This window comes from Protopterus annectens, chromosome 1.part1, assembly GCF_019279795.1.
Source record: "Protopterus annectens isolate FY-2018-M chromosome 1.part1, PAN1.0, whole genome shotgun sequence".
Taxonomy (NCBI): domain Eukaryota; kingdom Metazoa; phylum Chordata; order Ceratodontiformes; family Protopteridae; genus Protopterus; species Protopterus annectens.
Window position 1 is genome coordinate 491,227,385 of NC_056726.1, and position 16,310 is coordinate 491,243,694.

Consider the following 16,310-nt stretch of genomic DNA (forward strand, 5'->3'; position numbering starts at 1 on the left):
AAGCTCCTAAGGCAAAATACCTCAAAACCAAATATTCTGGTCATAGGTGACTCAGTAGTGAGACACAATGATGTCCCCCTCATCAGGTTGAACAAGGAGAAAGTCAAAGTCAGTTGCCTGTCAGGTGCCAGGATCTGTCAGATCACACATGCACTCAAGTCGCTCAGCAACAATTACTGTTATAACTCTGTCATAGTACATGTTGGTGTGAATGACTTGAGATGTACCTCTGTGGACTATATGAAGAGAGACATGACCAAACTCTCAGATTATATGTCCCAGGCAGGTGTGCCCCTAGCCTTATGCAACATTCTACTTACACTGAGGATAAAGGCACAATACAGACAAAAAATGATTGATTTCAATAATTGGCTTATCTTCTGGTGTCACTCCAGGGGGATCCAGTATCTGTCTGCCTGGGAAGACATGGTCAACACAGTCGATGTTACTTTGCCAGTGATGTCCTTCACCTGTCTCCTCACAGCTTTCAGATACTGGCAAAGATGCTTGCCTCCCCCATAATGCCTTTTTTAGGCAATATCCAATCAACAAAACTTCTGATGTAAAGAAATCCGCTAAAGACAAACACAAGGTCATGATGCTTAATGCTAAGAGCTTAAACAGTAAATTGCACTCCCTGGAAGCATTCCTCACCTTGGAAGATGCTGATGTTTGTGCAGTCACAGAGACTTGGTTCAAGGTCATTGACAGCACCCCAGCCATACAAGGCTACAATGCCTTTCATACATTCAGACTCCAAAATGAGCATGAAAGAACCAAAGGTGTTGGTGTATCCATCACTAAATCCAAATTCACCTCGAGACTGGTGAAACAGTACCACTCTCTTGAGCTACTCCAGGTCCAATTAGCTATAAGAAAATACTCTTCCACATCATTGCTAGTTGCAGGTCCCCAGTCATGAACCAGGAGAAGCACACTGCCTATCTGGACTTGTTAGAGTCGCTCAAAATACAGCCAAACACCTTGTTCATGGGGAGATTTCAGCTATCCTTCCATCGATTGGGTGACTTACATGAGCACAAACACAATTGCTGCAATCTTGAACAGTTGGTCTGTGCCCCACAAGGGGCTCAAATTTCCTGGACCTAGTGCTCACCAATGTGGGGGGGGGGTCACTGCATTACCCCCTCTGTGTTGCCCTCCCTCCTAAGGTCAGACCATAAATCTGTCTCGTTTGAAGTAAAGATCAAACTTGACACCCCGCAGGACGAAAGAAATCCTGAAACATTTCTCCAGATTAAACTATTGCCTACTGAGCAATGGTATAAAATGTTTCATAGCCCTTGACAACATACACAACAATGATTCCTATACAGTGGAATATACAATTGCCCTATATAGCCATTTAAACAAATGCATTGACTCTGCTGTACTTAACAGGAACAAAACCAGGTCTTCTTGAAAAACAAGCCACTCTCGTAGACTGTAAGTATAAATAAGTTACACAACAAAATAAATAAACTATCTAAGAACAGGAGGAAACTAACTCAACAGAGGAAGAGTACCCTCCACAACTTGAACACGCAAATTCGATATCTTGCTAAGACCTCTAAGACTAGCTGCAAGTCTAAATTAGCATCCCTAGCTAAAGATAATCATAAGACATCCTTTAGCTATGTCTGTAACCTAAGAGAGAATTCCAGCTGTGTGCTGATCTTATTGTGGACGGTACCACTCACATTGAACCTGAGGAAATTGCCAATCTGCTAGCCAACAGATTTGGCAATAACTTCATTCCCCCATCCCCACCTGATATACCCCAAAGCATTTCTGATAGCAGTCCTTTACCGAATGTCTCCAAATAACAGGCGATACAGGCACTCTCTCCAAGGCCAAAAACACAGCCTCTGTGAGACCAGATAACATCCCAGGCTGCTTACTAAACAAACTAAAACAAGACCTAGCAGAACTACTCAGCACTCTCTTTAACCATAGCCTGAGAGATGGCTTTGTCCCAGCAGAGTGGCAATCTGCAACAGGAATCCCCTTGCACAAGGGGGGGGGGTCCATCAGCTAACCCTGGGAACTATCGACCCATAAGCCTAACCTGCCTTATCTGCAAGGCCATGGAAAGAATTATCAGGAACTTTATCCACAAGGACATAGGCAACCTTCAAACTCTTGACCGACCCAGTTTGGCTTTGCTAAGGGTTGATCTTGTTTATTAAACCTGGTGAACTTCTTTGAGAATGTCACTAAAGCCCTGGATGATGGCAAAACAGTACATACCACCTATGTAGATTTAGCCAAGGCTTTTGACACAATCCTCCATTCAGGTATTATACAGAAACTCTCCCAGCTGGGGATTAACCCATACATTGCTAGATGGATTGCCAACTGGCTCAATGACAGAACACACACTGTGAAAGTTAGGGAGTCCATCTCCAACAATAGACCAGTTACCAGTGGGGTACCACAAGAATCTGTATTGGGCCCTCTACTGTTTGGAATCTATTTCTCTGATATTCAGGTGCGGGACCTGTGGCTTATCAAGTTTGCAAACTAGTTGCAGTCATAGAGTCCCCCACTGATGTTAACATATTACAGAAAGGACTGACACAGACAAATGTTTGGTGCCAAACTCACGGACTAAAACTTAATGCAAAAAAATGCCTCATAATCCTCTTTGGCAAAGAAGTAGCCCCTGCTAATTATAATATAGATAGCACCCCTCTAAGCTCAAACTCAGTGGTGTGAGACTTGGGAATACAGGTTGATAGCAATCTAAATTTTGATCATCATGTGTCTACAGTGGTAATAAAAGTATTCTACATTGCATGTCTCATAAATAAGGGCATCACATCCAAAACCAGGGAGGTTATAGCTCCACTGTCCTTGACCCTTATCAGATCACTAATTGAGTACAATGCTCCCTTCTGTGTGTACCTCACCAGACACCTGCGGCAACTGGAGAGACCACAGAGTTTTCTTATCAAGAGAATCCAGGCTCTCCAAAACATGACATACATGGAAAGACTGAAAGCCCTGTCGCTGTACTCTGTATCATATAAGCTGCTGAGAAGTTACCTGTGCCTGGCCTGCAGAGCAGTCTTGGACCCTGCCCTAATGGAATTGCTGCACATCTGCAAATCAAATGGGAGAAAAATAACTCACTCCAGGGATCTCAACCTAACCTGTGATATCAACAGGACATGCTGGAGAGGCAGCTATATCTCCCAGCGGTTACCACTCCTTTGGCATAATCTTCCACTCCATGTGAACTAGAGCTCCCCAATGATCCTATTTAAGTGCAATCTTGAAAACTGGATGGGTGATCATAAATTCATCCTGGGGTTGGCATCTCTGTCCCTCATGGACAGGGGCAGTCAGTGATGATCACAAAATTGCTCTGCTAACAACGACCATCTAAATATGGTCAATAAGGCTACTCAGGTTATTACATGGCTAGGCTTTAAAAGCCATAGGGTCATCAGCCTAGCAACCTCCTATAAACCTATGAACCTATCTTTGTCGAGAATGATACAATATAAACAAAATCCAATAGATATCAACAACTCAATTAATTTTTGGTGTAAGTTCAAGGGGTCTAGTGTACGTTTACACAAAAGCAGATGGCTGTCAGACCTACTTGCTTCACAACTGATATCATGTATTTCTCCCTTTGGACTTTAGCTTATTGTCCAGGACTTTATCCATCCATATAGTGACTTTTATACACAATTTCATTTGATCCTCTTCACTAACTTAAATCTAAAATCTAATCAAGACAGTAGAAAGTAGCAGTAAACCATGCTCAGTAAAAATAAAAAAAACTGCCTTCCCTAGAAGCCTTCCTGACCCTAGAAAAACATCAGTACATTGTCACTGAAATGTGGGGTCAGCATAGGGATGTCATCCCCTACTTACCAGTATTCTTTACGTGCCACTTTTTCAGACCCTCTAGTGAGAGTACTCCTACCACGGGTCTTGTGTCCATATTCCACTGAAAGTCCACCACATTTAATTTTACAGCAAGATGATGACCTTGAGATCTTCCACATCCTAGTAGCTGCTAAGATGTCTTACTATATCCTACCCAGCTACTGAACCCTCTATATGATTCCCACAACCCAGAATGCATCTCTAGACAAAACACTTGAGTAGCTCACCATGGGACCAAACACTATTATATGAAGGGATTTCTACTATCAATGCATAATTCAGAAGCTCCACACAACTACTAATAAATATGTGCATCATTTATTAGGTTTCATCAGTGCAAACTCTCTAAGCAAGACAGTGCACTCCCTTACCAGATCTCAATTTTTTTTGTACCTACTGATCACAAAAGTAACACGATATAAGCATATAGTTACCCTCAGATGTAAGCACCGTTCTAGTTATTTATCATCAGGACTCAATCCAAAATGCTCACAAACCATACTATCTGTAGAGAGTTCTCAAAGGCAAAGTTGCTTAAGTCATCTGATAGCTAACATAGCTGCATTTGCATAGAGTTTATATTATTATCTTAATGTCTATATTAAGACATTAGTGCCAGTCTGTTTCAAATACAGCACCAAGTTTCGTAACAAACCCTTTTGGTGGAACTGCTATAAACAAGCTATATCACAAAAGAAAGAAGTTCTCTACCCTTAGAGAAAAAAATGAAAATCCTGAGTTGCAAAACTGAAATCATAAAGAAAAGCAAAGAACTCAAGAGCAAAATAAAATTTGCCATGGACAGTTATCGACTGAGAATCACTACTTCTGTCAACTATCAGCATGCATCCTTTTACAACTATCTTAGAAACATTTGGAGCACTGCCAAGCAATGCACTGAGTTGATAAATGACATCATCCACTCAGCCCAAAGTACCTACTTAACATATTTGTAGATAAATTTAGCTTACATATCTCTCTCCATATGATATAATATCTGGGCCTCCTCAAAGATCACATCCAAGCAAGTCAAAAGGACTCTGTTTAAATTCAAAAACACTCGCTGCATGGGGGCTGAAAATGTGCCTGGGTGCTTGTTTGCTAGTATGAAGAACTGTCTTAGTCAGTTCTGAATCTACTCAACCAGAGCCTCTTGACTAGTTTCATGCTAGAAGTATGGAGAACACCTTTGGGCATCCCTCTCCACGATGGGTACCCACCACACATTCCTTCAACCATAGAGAAATGAACCTCACCAGCCTTTTTTGTATACCAATTAAACACATTATCTGGACCTCAAAACAATTATTTTTGCAGCTTATAAAAAAGTCACTGTGGCATTGCATGAGGGTAAAATAGATTTTCAAATCAAACCTGGACTCGGTCAAGGCATTTGACACCATTACACATGTGGGAATTATATGCAAACTAATCCAATTTAATGTAAACTGTTTTGCAACCCCCTGGATAGAATCCAACAGATTAGGATTGGGGACACTTTCTCCTCTAAAAGGCTTATGACTAGCATGGTATCCCAGGGTTCAGTATTGGAGATGCTCCCAATTAGTATTAACGTTCTGATATCAAAGCTGATGTTGAGGGCCTATGGCTGACCAAGTTTGTACATGATTAACTTGAAGCTATCATCAACTGTCCAGAGGATTCCCAGATCCTACAGCATGGACTAATGCATACAAACAAATGGCGCCAAGATAATAGTCTGAAACTAAATTATAAAAAGTTTAATAGCATTATGTCCTTTGGAAGACAAGAACTTCCTTCTGCCTACCACATAAGTGATAAACTCTAAACAAATGCAGTTAGACGATACCTGGGCACTCTTATAGATAGGGAGTACTCCTTCAACTACCATGTATCTAAAGTTGTTAAAAAAATATTTTACCTAGCCCAACTGACTACCAAATGTATAAGTTCAAAGATATTATAATGCCTCTCTAATTCTCCATAACCAAGCCTAAAATAGCCTCTCTTGCCCCCTTATGCATGTACCTGTTCAGATACATGATGCCCTCTATAAAGGAATGCTGCATCTCTGCACAAAGAAATACTGCTTTTGACATGAACTGAGAAGAGAAACTGAAGGACAAAGGTGTGACAAGTTATGGATATTGCCCTAGCTAGGCTGTAAATGCTGTGTCAACAATCAAGTAGTAACTGTTGAGCCTATAAATCAAGTTCAATGCACTCACTATGTTGCAATAAAATTTTTTTTGGTCTGGCACTAAAAACTCACAATTGCATCATTTAATTACTTTAACCTAGCTACCCTTTATAAATTAAGCACACTGCTACTCACTCTGCAATGAGTATAATTTATTGTATTCCCCTCGAAAAAGAAAAGTAGCAGTCAATGGAACCAAACCACCCCATGAGAAGCCTACAGTCATCAAAAACATTCCCATAAAACCTGTAGAAGTCAAAATGTCTGTAGGGATGTCGTATTCAAAAACACCATCAGCCATATTGGGAAGAAACCTCTCCACCTATCACCAACAGCCATAGTATTGCTTCCTTTAAAAAAAGGTTACACCTCTACTTAATAGTAGTAGTTGTCTTTCAACTTTTCCCAGTTAGGGGTCGCCACAGCGGAACTCTGATCTGCTAATGATTGGCAGTAGATTTTTGCATGCCGAGTTGCCAGCTCTGACGCACAACCTTCAACGAAGGTACGCCCATTCACACATGTCTCCACAGAGAAGATGCTCTAGCTGAGAATCGAACAGGACAACATCTTACTGTGAGGCAACAATGCTACCGCAGCCCCACCACCACAGTAACACCTCTACTTAATAACCACCATATAAAGTGTAAACACTGCTTAATCATACCTTGCATTTAACAAAATATCCTTTTGTTCTGAAAACTCAAATATATCTGTCCCATCTAACATTGAGAAGTAAAGCTAATGTATGTATTTGTGTACCTGGACCAAGTCTGCTACCATATTAAAGAGCAAATAAATGAAGACAAAAAAAATGTACTCTATAACAACATTCAGAACAACAGTAAACACATACCTAAAAAATTCTGGTCAACCTTTAAAGAAATTTTACATCCTGGCCAAAAATTTAACCCTAACCCCTCTCAAAATAAGTCAACACTAGAGTTGCTTTAAAAAGCAAAAAAACTTTCTTACCAATGCAGCTAAGACTAAACTTGTCACTACTTACCTCCACCCTCACTACTTAATACCATGTCTAGCCTTCTTAACCACTAGGCATCACAAAAAAACAAAACTCAAACAATGCTGTAGTAAAGCTGCTAAATTTGCAGCAAATAACCCTGTCAGAACATACCGCTGTATATCATTAAAAAACCTAAATTGGTAGATGTACACCATCAATTAACATATAGACAGCTTCTTGCTAATTATACAGTTATCCAGTATCCATCTGTTTGTCTTGCACTAGATGTGATTGTACACAACTGTTTCCGCTTGGTCATTATGATCCAATGACCAAAAACTTTTCTCTCTCCACAAACCTATCAAATCTGCTAAGCATTGTCTGCACTCATACTACGTTGCTAAGGTCAGGAACTCCTTACCTACATCCTTCAGGTCAGCACTACCCCCCTGTCCTTTAAAGCCATTCTGAACAACTTCCTAGCCAAATTTTGGCTTTGTTCTTGTTCAATCCCAAGATAAACTATTATCTTTACTTATGAATAAGTACCTATTTATTCCTTGCACCTCCTTTCTCCATTGTCTTTTCTCACTTCCTAACTTCAGTTAGTTTCTCTCACCTGACTCTAACTATGTCATAACCCGGAATTTATCACTGTTTCTTCATTGATCACCGTGGCTGGAACTCCTGTTTGGATTATTTATGTCATAACCCTGTTTATTTTTCCTCTCACTTCACATTGCAGTTTCTCTTTGTATTATGCTAACTTACCTTTAATTTCTCTAAATATATGAACTGCGGTGGTGGTGCTGCGGTAGCGTTGTCGCTTCACAGTAAGATGTTGTCCTGTTCGATTCTCAGCTAAAGCATCTTCTGTGTGGAGGCATGCATGAATGGGCATACCTTCATTGAAGGTGCATCAGGGCTGGCAACTTGGCATGTAAAAATCTACTGCCAATCATTAGCGGACCGGAGTTCCGCTGTGACAACCCCTAACTAGGAAAAGCCGAAAGGCACAACAACAACATTAAATTGTCATATAAGTTGTATCTCTTTTTAACCAATGGTTTTACATTATCTCTAATTTGCTATAAGTATTTAAACTGTAGATATTTTTGTATTCTTTTTACAGCTTATAAAATTGTTGTTCTTAAAATGTTTTGTAATACTCTTGAGCTTTTCTCCTCAGGCCTCCACCGAAAATGGGGCACATACATAGTCAGACTTTCCTGGTAATCAAATATCAATACATATAACATAAACAAATATATATATATATATATATATATATATATATATATATATATATATATATATATATATATATATATATATATATATACAAATAAGAAAGTGTAGCTAGTATAATATATCTGTTTGTTGACAATGAAGTAGTAACTGGAGACAACTTTCCAGTTTGAAACACATGCTTACTTACAATTAATACATTTCAAAAAATGGAAAATCCAGTTCATGCAAACAGTTCTGTTAAATCTCTTCTCAGATTTCTTTCTGTTCTGCAGGATTGTTATACTTAATGTCAAAAGCAACATTTCTTTGTACAGTGATGTAGCTTTCCCTTATAGAAGGGCTCTGCTACACTAAATATCAAAAACAAACAAAAAGAACTTACAGAGGCATCACTGCAATAATGCTGATATCTTTGCAGTTCTATGCAGAAGAATAAACCAAAATATATTTTCCTCCCATATAAGCAGGAATATTTCAAGCTGATTTTCTTCTAAAGGGATCATCTCCCTTCCATCACAAACATACCCTCCGTACTCCATTTTGTTTTTCTCTTGGTATATATAACTCCTTCTAGAGGCCTCCTGGGACCATCTTCAGATCTGCTCCAATTTAGAGCACCGGACTTTAAATATCCCACTGTGCAACTGTCCCTCATTAACTCTACCCTTTTTGTCCTTTATCTAACCCTTCCATACAGATCCATATCTTGGTTCCATTTTTTTATCTTCTTCTGAACTTTTTTCTTTGCTGGGCTATGTTCTTCTGCGGGATATCTGGTGAAATCTTCCTCTCTGTAACGTCCATACATTTCTGTACTGGGGAAAATATTGAAGTGTGATTACTAGTAATTACATACTGAGATAAACTGGGATCCAGGGTAATAGGATGAAAAGTTTTACTTAATGAGACTGCATTTCTACTTGTGTTACAGAATATTCCCTCTTGTCATCGTGTAGACATATTCCTTCAGTTCCCTAATTAGTAGTTGTGCTTTAACCACTGTAGTCATGCTACCTGAATACAGCAATACAAACAAGTCTTTCCCTTCTACAATAGTACAATTCATAAGGTGATCCCACATGTTTTCAGTTAATAATTCAGCATTATCACACTCAGCTTCAACTTTATTTAGCTGTTTTATAAACAAATCACAGATTACACTTAATAAACAGCAACACAGAAAAAGTAGTGAAACAAATTAGGTTACATGCAAGTATAAAAAGAGACAAAACACATTCAACACAGCTCATCCCACCCCTTCATAAGCAGTCTCAACAAGATATGTTTTAAGAGACTTGGGGAAGTCGTTTAAAGATAGGCACTTCTGACACCACCAAGATAGAAAATTCTAGAGGTGCAGGGCCTGAAAGAGAAAGGAACAGACACCAGAACTCTCAAAATGTACCCGTGGAGCCACTAGTACCTCCTTAGTGACAAAGCACACTCCAGGTAGAGGTATATGGCACCAGAAAATCCTTTAATTAAGTGGAACCCAAGTCATAAGTGCACATGCATACTAACACCAGAATCATGCAGATAATTCTGAACTCATCTGGCCACCAATGAAGGCTATGCAGAACAGGAGTTATATGTTGGTAATGATTTGTACCAGTTAAGTCTGGCAATGCAGTTCTGCACCATTCATAAACAGTCTAGTCCAGTGTCGGAAAGTCTTAAGTACAGGGCATTGCAATAATCCAGCTTGAACAATTGGAAAAGACCAAGGCATGAAGTTTGGTTTGAACTTAGAAGTCCATAATCTTGGAAATGTTATACAGATGGAAATCTGATGATTTACATGCTGTCCAAGTCAAGAGTTGTTTCCATCCGTTTATTGGTGAACAAGTAAAAGTTAAGTGCTTCCGTCCACTTCAGGACTTCTTCAGAACTAAATACAATATAAAGGAACTTTCACAAAACATGCAATGTGATTGGATTATCCATGTTTCTAAACACTACATAAGCCAGGTGATTTTATATTGTATTTAGTTCTGAAGAATTCCTGTAGTGGACGAAAGTGCTTAACTTTTACTTGTTCACCAAATAACTCTTGACCTGGTCAGTGTGTAGAACTTCTTTGGTTGCTGGTATTTTACTGCATGAGCTACACATAATAGTGGTTACTAAATCTGATGATTTTACAACAGATGATACCCATTCCTGAAGGGCAATCCTGTGATACAGGATAACACCTAAATTCTGCACTATGTCCACAAAATCAAGCCTATTTCATCAATATATAATAACACTGGGAAGACTATGTGTACTGGAGTCTTTCACGGTATTATAAACTGACATAACTGTTCAACTGATTACTAGAAAACCAGGAATGGATAGCTTCAAGATTATCAACTGAGAATCTACACTAGCCATTTTATCTTGTAGAAAGGAAAGGAAGGGTAAATGTGTGTGATATCAGCATTACTATAGTGTGTCCGTCTCCTGTCCCCTACAAGATATCTTAATAGAAGCATATAGACTGTGAGAAAATGGAGGCCTAAGATAGAGTCCTGTGGTACTACACATTATAAAGGATCAGTTCCTGGTAATCAACTACTCATATGGAATGTTCTCATGTATGTAATCTGTGTTGCTTGTATAATATCTTTGATTTGAGAATGATTACTTATGTACTGTTTTTTCACCAATTGTATAAGCTGCCAATAATATGTACTAAATATTTTTATTAATGTAAATTCTCTATTGTATGTGAAATGTCTTATGTGGGGAGTTTTCCCCCTGGGACTCCACTGAAAATGGGCACTTCTGGCCCAGCTGGACCATCCCTGTAAACAAATGCAAATAAAATAAAATAATAAATAAAATAAATAATTAATATAGTCCAGAATAGATGGCCAGAGATGTAGAATGCAAACCACTCTAAAATCAGAGAGGAGAACGACTGTATGAATTTAACCGCTGAATCAGTTGACCATGGTCAGCAGTATCAAATGCCTCTGAGAGATCCAGAGGGACCAATACTGAGTAGTATTGCTGGTCTCTGGCCATAAGGAGATCACTGACTACACTAGCAAGAGCAGTTTCAATCATATGGTCAGTCTGAAACCAAAACTGAAGAGGGTCCATGAGCTCATTGACTATAAAGTGAGTCTGAAGTTGCTTAAAGAAATGTTCGCAATAACTTTACTTAAAAAATGCTGGTTAGAGAGTGGGCAGTAGCATTCAAAATGTTAGGATCTAGTCTGTGTTTCTTTAGAATATGGGTATAAAGGGCTTATTTGAATGCCACTGGAAAAATCCCTGATCTTAAAAACAGAACTAATATCTGAAAAATTATTGGACTTGGAATATCAAGATTGTAGCCATAATTAACTTTGACGTGCATGGATCCATTCCACAGGTTGTTGATCATATACTTGCCCATGGGTCTGAAGATCAATGAGAATATCAAAATGGACACACTATTCTCATTTTAGGGTCTATAATGCCCTTTGCTTGATTAAATATGTTGTGTTGCACAGACCCTTCACCAATCAAAAGATTGTGGCTGGAATGTGTTGATGCTGCAGAAATCTTCATAAGAAAAAAGTAACCTTTGTTTTAGAGATCTGTTTGTAACTATCTTCTACACATGATAACTCTCCATGATAACTCCTTCCCCTATTCAACATAAACTATTCCCTATGAAAAGAACAAGAGTTCAAGTCAGATTCTGCCCCTGGCTTACTCTGATACCAAACAAATAATGATGACAGAGAGGAAGTTTTGGTAGAATGGAAAGAGGAACTGCCATGTATACATAAATTCAGTGTGTACTAGTATTTAAAAAAGGAAACTAGTGTGCAAATTAGTTATGCCAAAACATTCTGACTTTTTCTAACTCATCTTTTTCAAGCCATTGTCTTCACTTCACAAGATTTTTGAACACAAAACACCCTCCTCCAATGCTATTTTAAGGAAATAACTAAAAAAGCGAGATATAAAATTTCCTCAAACACATGGAGATAGGCCACAGCCCTGGGCTTTGTACTTTATACTACAAACTTCTAAAATTTGTTGTACTTTTAGTAATAATTACAGTATTCAGTTATACAGGTCCCCATTCACACTTGGCATGTGTGAAAGCACTTTCTCCAAAATAATTCTGTTTGGAACAATCTCACAGAGAACATTAGGAATATAAACCATCTACTGTCTTTCAAGAAAACATAGAGATCATCTGCTCAAAGAAAGTAAATGCAAATCCTATACAGACAACATGTGCTAAAGCAATGGTACTCTAATTATTAGGTTCCACTGTACTGCTGGTTCCATTCTAAAAATGAGACGGTTTACCTGTTTGCCACTACCTTAAGGCAGCAAGAGGAATACAAATATAATTATTCTCCCTTTTTGTATAGCCATGCAACATTCACAGGATGATTCCTAGACCTTCACACTATAAAAAAATCATTGATAATTTCACATTAAACAATAAATGGTTATTGGAGAATATTTTGGATATAACATTGCAGTTGAAGAAGAAACAGAGATGTTTCTCAAGTAGTGTTTTTAGGAAAGAAACTTTTGTCAACAGTTGTTTACATAGACAAAGTCAACATCCACTCTTTATGTTGTGAGAGGTCAATTTATTAGATTAAGCAGGATGACAAGTGACGAGAATATTTTCCTAAGAGATATTTTCCTATTGTGTTAAAGAGTTTATTTTCAGACAGAGGATATAAACATGATTTTTTTTCTGGCTAAAACATTAGCAGAAATAACTTCTAAAAGAGATGACAAATTCAAACCCATTTTGAAAGGAGGTAAATATTACCAAACAAGACAATGTAAAACAGAATTTGAATCATATAAGGGAGGTAACAACTTAAAAATCATGTTAGAAAATCCAAGTAGAGATAGAAATACTAAAAATGAAACTTTGGGAATTTGCAAGTGTGGAAAATGTAAAATCTGCAAATTTTAATGGATACATCCAACGTTCTTATTAGCAGCTTAAAACTTTTTGGGCAAGGGACCGCTCCGATTGTAATTCCATTGCCATAGTGTACATTGTGATATGTGAATCTTGTGACAGTTTGTATGTGGGCAAGACCATAAGAAAACTCTCCAAAGAATTTATAAACGTATGACTGCCATTAAGAAGGGGATGTAAGTAATGCATTAGCTAAGCATGTACAAGAATGCTAAAATTTCAGAAAGTTCATCTTTTTTGTGTTAGACAGTATACCTGTTGATATTTTTACAGGAAATTACAACATCCATTTAGAATGCAAACATACAGAATTGCAAATACATTTGAAGTCAGACAAAAGACCTGGCTTGAAAGAACATGTAAATATCCAATGTTTTTTATGGCACAAAGATGTTAACATGAAATATAATGTCATTATTAAAATAGTTCACTTGGTCAGGTTCAGAAAGTTGCAAAATATTACACTGTGTGTTTACTTTTTATTGGATACAAAGTCAGGTTGTCAATAAGTCAAATGGGAATGTCATGTGATTCTTTTTTTATATAAATTAAGTAATGAAGGCAAGTTGTTTTATTCTGAAGACGTTTTGTCAGAATAAAGGAACAAAAGCAGTAAAACCTGTTTGTGTTTATTCAGTAGAGCCAGATTGTTCTGAACATGTTTTTGTTTAACAGTTTACTATTAAAGTTAAGTGCACTTCTAGTTATTTGTCTGTATTTGTTTATCCGGGTAGTACACTGATCTCAAATTGCAGGCATAGCCTAGGTGAATAGGATCACATAAGAAATTCAAAATCAAAATGTGCACAGATACAAGAATATATATATATACACATATATGTATATATATATATATATATATATATATATATATATATATATATATATATATATATATATATATATATATATATATATATATATACACACACACACACACACACACACACACACACACACACACACACACACACACACACACACACACGAGTCTATGTCAGATGATCGCGTTTTCAGAAACTCTAAATTCATATGGTCGAGGCCATATGATAGAGTTTCCCAAAGCTCGAACATACAAAAAAAAAAAAAAAAAATTCTACTTTTATTGACATTTTTGCAGGGAGGCAAGCCCCCTGCACCCCGCATATCCTGTGCAAATTATATATATACCAACTCTGAGATCGCACTACAGGGAGGAAAAAGGTAAATTTCCTGATTCTCACTGTACTGTGATCTCCATTCAAAAGCTTTGAGTTTTCAAAAACTCGATCATATGGTCTCAACCATATGAATTTCAGGTTTCTGAAAACTAGATCAACTAATTGGGACCGATATATGCATATTTACAGATACAAGAATATGCTACAACATTTAGTTCAAGAAACAGTTTATAGTGTGAAAACATGGATGGAAAAATGGAATTATGCTTAGCAGAGCTTTATAGATAACATGTAGCCATAGTGACTGAGATGGTTTATTTTATAGAAGCATAACATTATATGGAGAGGTTTGAAGACATTAGAAGAAGGAAGTGAGAATTCCTCAGACTTGTAGTTAACTCCGTTACAAAACCAATAGAAAACAGTCAAACTCTGATATTCTTCCCTAAAAGAAGCAGTAGCTTAGTCTCTGATAACTGGAGACCCATTGCTCTCCTAAGCCTCCTTATTAGAATGTGCTGTTTAAGCAATTTCCTACCCAGTCTTTGTACAACGTATTTCCTATACATACAATGTGGCTTATATCCAAGGCTTTCAGTTTTTTCAAGTTTTGATATGATCAACATTGTCAAAAAATTCCACCTTGGTTTTCTTTTTTTTTAATTTTCCTGAAGTCTTACATACTTTCCCACTGACTTACAGACTGTAACATACCTCAAAGTAACCTTTCCTGGATTTGGAGTCACCTTCTAGGCAGGAAGTCATTAAAACTCAGTGCCCCAAAACCTGCCTCGTCCACAAAGGGTATCTGATCACTGATATCATGAGGAACAATTTTAGGTTTTATGTTAACCTACTACAAGGGAGGCATAAGTAGTACAAAACACAGATAGCACTTTCGTATAGTCCCCGGCTTTAATGTCCTTCTCTTATAAAGAGTGAATAATGAAAACATGATTTGCTTTGAAAGTTTTCTGATACAGTCATGCTTACTACATACCCAGGAAAAATGGAGTGAAGGATATAAACCCAGAAGCTAGCTCCAAAACATAATTCTGATTACTGCTCAATATCTGAGTTGTTTGGCTTCAGATACATACTTACAATCAATTGCATTACTAGCTGAGTTAAGTACAAACTTGCAGTGTTAAAGATTGTACTGCATTTTATTTTTCTGTGTATTTGTTTGTAAGTGTCTGAGCCCCCCAAGCCTTTCTGTGTTGGAGGGAAGCCTTCTAGCTTATCGGTGGGAATGGTAAGCACTAGGTAGCCTATCTACCACAAGAGTGCTTTCTGGCCCAGAAATTGTAGTTTATTGGCCATTTGGCAGTTTTTTCCATCTCTTTCAACTTTCTGGTTTAAAAGCCCGTGTTTGCACTTGTTTCCCACCTTTCCTGTAACTAGTCTAGTCTAGATACAGATTTGCTGTATCCAGGATTGTTTGTAAGCTTCTAAGTCCCCCAAGCCTTTCTGTGCTGGAGGGAAGCCTTCTAGCTTATCAGTGGGAGTGGTAAGCACTAGGTAGCCTATCTACCACAAGAGTGGTTTCTGGCCCAGAAATTGTAGTTTATTGGCCGTTTGGCAGTTTTTCCATCACTTTCAACTTTCTGGTTTAAAAGCCAGCGTTTGCGCTTGTTTCCCACTTTTCCTGTTACTAGTCTAGTCCAGATACAGATTTACTGTATACAGGACTGTTTGTAAGCTTCTGAGCCCCCCAAGTCTTTCTGTGTTGGAGGGAAGCCTTCTAACTTATCAGTGGGAGTGGTAAGCACTAGGTAGCCTATCTACCACAAGAGTGGTTTCTGGCCCAGAAATTGTAGTTTATTGGCCATTTGGGCAGTTTTTCCATCTCTTTCAACCTCCTGGTTTAAAAGCTCATGTTTGTGCTCATTTCCCACCTTTCCTGTAACTAGT